Source organism: Pseudorasbora parva, chromosome 3 (assembly GCF_024679245.1).
Source record: "Pseudorasbora parva isolate DD20220531a chromosome 3, ASM2467924v1, whole genome shotgun sequence".
In the NCBI taxonomy this organism is placed as follows: Eukaryota; Metazoa; Chordata; class Actinopteri; order Cypriniformes; family Gobionidae; genus Pseudorasbora; species Pseudorasbora parva.
This window is the reverse complement of record NC_090174.1, coordinates 31,720,054-31,726,668: the sequence shown is the minus strand read 5'-3', so window position 1 is coordinate 31,726,668 and position 6,615 is coordinate 31,720,054. Positions and strand designations below refer to the sequence as shown.

Genomic DNA, 6,615 nt, shown 5'->3' with positions numbered 1-6,615 from the left:
GCAGGACACCGTCTTACCAGGTGTGTGTAGCTTGAGTTTAAGCTGGTGGGTGAATGTGTTCAGGTGTTCTACCTGTGGTTCAGCACAGCATGTTCATAGAGTCAGTCTCGGACCTTGGTGAATGTTCAGTTAACGTGTCACTTCTTCATGGGGAAGCTTCTGCTTCTGCACCTTCCCGATAATCTGACTCTCCTTGTGTAATCCTCACACCTCCAATGGTGTGGTTCACTGGGTAGATTTCAATAGGTGGAAGGCTTCTCCGTAGTTGACACCTGAAAAGAGTCTTAATGTCCACTTAACGACTGAACACTGATGAACTTAAAGCCGTAGAGAAATGCATAAGAACATATAATGCAAGAAAACATAAAAGAAAGAACAATGTGGGTTCACGTCAGCAGTGCGATTGGTACACCTTCTCTCAAATGTTTTTTAAGGTCATAATTGGTGGGGTGGATTAAATAAATTTAATCACCTAATTCTTCACTGTCACTGGGATAAAGTGATAGCGGAATTTAAGTATTCTTGGTCTGAATTACCTAAGGAAATGCAGCAAAAAGTCAGTGCAGTTTATATATTTAAATAGATGATATGCATATATAATAACATCAATAATATTCAATATTCAATCACAATTATGAAGATATACATATATATATAATAACCACTGTGTTTGTTCAGGAATCTTCCAATGCAATTAAGGCAGATCTAAATATGTTTAGTCATACAATAATGTGGATTGTGTATTCCTTGTCACAGTGTGTGTGTGTGTGTGTGTGTGTGTGTGTGTGTGTGTGTGTGTGTGTGTGTGTGTGTGTGTGTGTGTGTGTGAGTGTGAGTGTGAGTGTGAGTGTGAGTGTGAGTGTGAGTGTGTGAGTGCAGCAGGCAGGCTACATCAAAATCGATTACAGGATCAAATTTTAATTTTTGTAAATTGATTGAAGTGCTCACACTTCAGCTTTATCTACTTTGATAATATTTCTGTTATTAGTGATGTGTTGACAAATCAGGGGCCCTCTGACTTTCCAACCACATCAATAACAATCAGAAAGTTTTAAAATTTTGAATTTCCATAGCAGGTCTGTCTTTCTGCTTTAGAATTTGCCTCATCAATTTGTGATTAGCCTTGCACATGTGTAATACAGTGTTTTCCCATGAGGATGTTGTGAATAGCGTTTGCTATGTGTGTCTTTGTGATACTGTCATCATGTGACCAACTCTACTATCCTGTGTGTGTGAAGCTATTTGGATCTGTTGTTGTGAAAAGATGGACAATAGATCTTTAGTGAGGTAACACTTTTGGACTCTATGCCATCTTTTATGTGTAGTGTACAACCTGGATAGATTTGATCTGTTTCAGGTGAAATAAGGGTGTAGTGAAGGAGGTGTGTGTTCTGTGTGGAGATGGGTGGAGTCTTATCAATAACAATCTGTGTTGCAAAATTTAGTTCCAGTGCTACACTGGGAGGTATACATTTTGTGAAGTGTGAATGACCCCATTAAGTGTTTTCGCACCCATCTCCATCATTCCAGGTTGTTCTAACAATTCCATTGTTCTGGCTCTGATGGGGGTGTTAGCCCCATCCTGGTGTCCATCCTCCAAGGAATTGCAGTTGTCAACCTGAGACAGAAATAATGCAAAGAGAATCACAGTTAATTCTGACATTATCAACAGCTTCAGTCAGATGTGGACTTATTTGAATGGCACTATTATTCCTGTTGCAATTTTCATCCTGGCTGTCACATGAAACAGAGTTTCATCGGCCAGGTCTGAATTGTTGCTGTTGTTTTAGTACAGTGTGTGACACCTTAAAACTGTTCTTACAGTCGAGCCTTCACAGTCTGCTGTGAGCATTAGAAACCCCAGTTCTGCTGGAGAATTTTTCTGGACTAATCAGAGCTTTTATCGCTCATACTGTCATGAATTCCGATGGGTTGGTTCCCATGGCTTTATTTCCAGTTGCTCTCTTTACAGTCAGATCTGTGGGCAGAAATTGATTCACCTGTTTTGGTGTTGTCTGCTTTGAATTTTGTTTTACGGTGTCGCACACACATTTGATTATTTGAGGTCTCTGTGACCTGTAAAAAAATTGAGGTACTTCTGTGGTGAAGGGTGAATTGGTTTGCTATTATCAGTGCCACACATATAGCTGTGTTCTTGTAAAGGCAAAAGATAACAGCACAACCCCTCCCTTTTGGCACTGGGAATTAACCCAATGCAACACAAGATTAAAATCCAATACATTTCTTTATGCATTACCTCAATATTTCATCTGACTCCATAAACTAAAAGGTTTCCAAAGATTTTTAATAATTTATACATTTGAGTACGTGTTTGATTAATCTATTTAACTCTTTTCTCTTATTGGACTTGTTTATTCGGTTCTCATCGTCGCTTAGGGTCCTCGCATTGGCCATTTATTATGCGGGCCCACGATCACAAACTCGCCAGTCTTAGTCATGTAGACAGAGGTAATTGACTATACTATTTAGAGGGTTGCCCACATGCTCACTCATTCTAAAAGTATTTTGTTTAGTCCCCATAGACTGTGTACACTTAAATTAAAGCAATGTTATCTCTAGTCAGAGGTCACGACCACTACTATAGCTATAAGTCGACCGATACTTTCTCTAATAGTTTTGGTATGATCGTGTCATGGTTTCCCATGTACACTTAGCTAGAGTAACTTTACTTTAAACAGAGGTAAGGCTCACCCTATTTAGGTTGGTCGAGCAACATTGTTGTCCTAAACGGAAACTCCTTTTTTAGCCTTCACAATCTAAGTACACTTGAACTAATGCTAAGCGTTAGACGGAGCTCTAAAATCTCAGTTGGCGTGCCCCAATGCTCCACTCAAAAGTAGTTTTAGTCCGTTTCTAACCTGACGCAGATTTGCGGTAACGAATGGATACAACGTAATCTACTAAAGTCCATAATTTCAGATTAAATTAGAATGAAATCAAATGTAACAATCCATACATAATTTGATCTTTCTCCTAATGCCCTGCTTGGCAATTATAATACAATGTATATTATGTTTTGATTTATAATACAATTATATTATATTAAAAACAATATAAATTAAATAATATTATTTCTGGTTCCTGAAGAGTCTGTGGAACAGCTCATTTGTGTTCTTTTCTTCAAAAGGCAATCATTGCTGCACCATCATGTTCACCACGTGCACAACAATGGTCAGGCTTAAAGCCAATGGGCGACTCTGTTGTTGTTAACACAGAACGAACATGCTGAGTGTATCGCCAAATCTCTGTTTGAATTCTGAAGAAGTTTTAGATTGCATCGCGTCAATACATTTGAATATGAAAAAGACTGTGGTTCAGGCTGATGCAAGCACATTCACTCATCTTTTGAGATTACAAATGCCTATTTGCTTGATTTAGTCTATTTAAAGACTAATCTGCATGGCGGCACAATGGTAATTTTAACTGTATTTACAAAATGTGATAGAGTTAGTTTGTTACTTATTGGGCGAAATGCTCCCATTGAACAGGGAGAGAAAGTCTGTTCTCTGAGTGGGCGTGGTACACCTCGTGGGCTCACTGAGCCACTCAGAACATTAACATGCGGTTTCTTAACAAAAATACAGTAACAACATCATTATCATTTTGTATATCAGTCTTAGATTTTAATCTTACCACCTCTTAATCATTTGCAGTCACGAGTAATTTTGCTGTGTAGCAATAATATTTGTAGCCGATCAAACAAAAAGTTTTCCTAACTTTACATGTTACATATGCATCAGCCTGTTTTCCTACTTTGCTTTTCATAAACAAATATCAACTTTGCTATTTATCAAATCACAAATGTATTCCAGTTGTTTACAAACTTAGAATTCTCATTCTATTGTTTGCTCGTTCTCACCGTGCGTTGCTAGTTTGTTGCAACTAATAAAACAATGGAGAAAGCATTTAGCTGATTTTAAAAACACTCTAATTTACAACTTTTCATCGAGTCCCAGAAAGTAATTTGGAAGATGTTTTTCCAATTAGGTTTAGTTGTTGCGTAGGTCTATGCCGACAAGAATATATTTTAAAATCCATAACACGAGTTTCAATTCCTCTACTGCGCTGTCGCTATCATGTCCCTGATATGTGATTGTATCTAAATTCTTAAACCCCACCGGATTGCGGTTCCGGTCTAACATTGGGTATTCCGACCCATTCTATTCATGTGTCTATATGGGATGCGTCTGTTTTTCCCTAAACATTTCTAAAAAGGCAAAGAATTTTACTTACCAGAACAGCTGAAGAAAGAGAAGCTCAAACCTCTTGTTGATTTTAAAATCGAATACTTCGCTGAAAAGACGTTGCTCGTAAGAGAGTCGCAACATCACGGAGGCTGGTCACCATTTTGTAAGGCCGCCCAAATCGTCCCAATGAAGGCTAACGATCGGCGGGTGAAGTTCGCTGCGCGTTCGTCTTTTCAGCGGGGAAAAGGGGATTTTATTCCAATTCCTCGTTATCTGACTCCATTTAATTATAATTTAGAATTTGGGTTAGAATGCCAATTGGTTATTTGGTCATTCATTTTTAATAGTTTAAGTACACATTTAATTATTCCGTTTAACCCATTGTTGAAATTATACCCAACCTGAATAATTCCAGAGCAAGTCAGAATCAATCAAAGCGTAACAATTTATTTAACAGTCAGGTAAATGTATAAAGCCAATTACATAGTCAATTCAAAGGTAATCCATATATAACATCAAATACTCTGAAGTAAAGAATGAAATGTATACCTGACTTCTGAAAATTACATAATGCTGGCTATTTTGAGACATCCAGCATTACGGGCTGACCGGTTTAAAGTGTCAAGCCTTGAGCTCTTTGCAACATTTCCTTAAATACCCAGAAACAAATGCACAAACTCTTTCAAATGTAAACACGAGTGCACAATGGGAATTTGCATTGATCAAGACTTGTATTGATGTAAAGGCCAAATGGCTGAAAGCCACACCCACCATACACCAAGGAAAGATATCTTTAAACTCTTAAAACATTGATTATCTTTTGGTTAACTTCTGTGGAGTTGAGATATTTGTACCAGTCGCACTGAGACATTTCAAACGATATCAAACACATATGATACTCGATCGTGTGGATTGACATTGTAATATAGAGATTCTGGATGCATTTTCAGTGATCTCAGCATGAGAGAGGGAATGAATTGGGGGAGAGGGAGTCAATAGGGAAAGATGTAGATTAGCTGATAGTGAGGTGAGACTTGCGTCTCCAGTGGTGTGTGAGGGACAGTTCAGATGTTAATTTCCTTATTTTCTCAGAGAGTCTTTGTTCTTCATTCAGACATTTCGGCATATACTAGTTTTTTCAGTCTTACACAGTAAGGCACATACAAAAACGATGGCAATTCGCCTTATTCACCTGGCGGCCATTTTGAAAACTCTAACGCCGTTGAGGGGTACACAAACCTGGAAGCTGGACTCCGATACGGTACTAATCAGTAGCAGCATTCTGTTTCACTGCACTTCGTCACTCAGGAAAAAGTCCTACAGAGGACAAACCTTTCACTGTTTTCCGGAGGATAAGGGATTACATGGAGAGTGGATTAAAAAAATAGAAAGACTCAAGCAATAGCAAGACTGGGACATGTCAAGTTAGCTTTATTTAGCGCTTTTACAATGCCGATTGTTCCAAAGCAGCTTCACGGTGTTAAACAGGACAATATTGCAACAAATTTTATTCAGCTGTCATTCTGGAGAAAACGGTGATGTTATCAGTTTATTTTAATCTATCATATAGTGTCAACGTGGGCAGATCAGTATTATAGTTGATACAGTTAATTTACATGTGGGAGATATGTGTGCATAAGCTACTGGATCCTAATATATAAAAAATGTCCATTTATCTAAAGAATAAAGTACAATTTTATTACACATGGATGATGTCTTTCATAACTTTACAACTGTTCGGAACATCAGAAAGAAATAAGTCATTCAAAAACATTGATAGGCATACTGGTCTAGGTTTGTAAATGGTAACTATGTACATTTATTGGTATGGAGGAATACAAATGGCCTGCTTGTATATTGTAAGTATGGAAAAACGTACCAGAAAAGGGCAGGACATTAGAAATTACATTAGGAGGAAAATTAAAAAACATTAACAAATGAAAACTATATACATAAACATATTATCAGTGATGCATTACATGATTTTGTTACACACAGCAGGCAGAAAGTGAGTGACACAGAATGCTGCTACTGATTAGTACCGTATCGGAGTCCAACTTCCGGGTTTGTGTACCCCACAACGGCGTTAAAGTTTTCAAAATGGCCGCCAGGTGAATAAGGCGAATGGGGCTGTAAAAGATAAAATAGTTTAACAGTATACCCACACAATGTTAACATGAATTCAGTACAAAAAAAAAAAAAGCATTAACTTTTTCTGTGTAAAGTTATTTTCAATTTTACATCTGTGTCAGGGCCGCAACCACCATAAACATTCAGAGGGACAGCTGAAAGACAGTTATGGTAATAGGCATTTCATTTCCGAAAAACAATGTAAGCGGAAAACCAATCATATAAAAGACTGGGCCATCTGGCCAATCAGAGCAGAGTAGGCTCGCGGAAAGGAGGG

General features: G+C 37.9%; 1 long non-coding RNA gene across 1 annotated transcript; it reads right to left on the bottom strand.

Moving 5' to 3' along the window:
• Positions 1-756: 756 nt before the first annotated feature.
• LOC137071897 (uncharacterized) lies at positions 757-5,342 on the bottom strand. Its single transcript, XR_010904539.1, has 2 exons — positions 4,255-5,342; positions 757-1,618 (listed from the first exon to the last, which is right to left on the bottom strand). It is a non-coding gene; the product is annotated as an uncharacterized lncRNA (long non-coding RNA).
• Between the last annotated feature and the right edge of the window lie 1,273 nt (positions 5,343-6,615).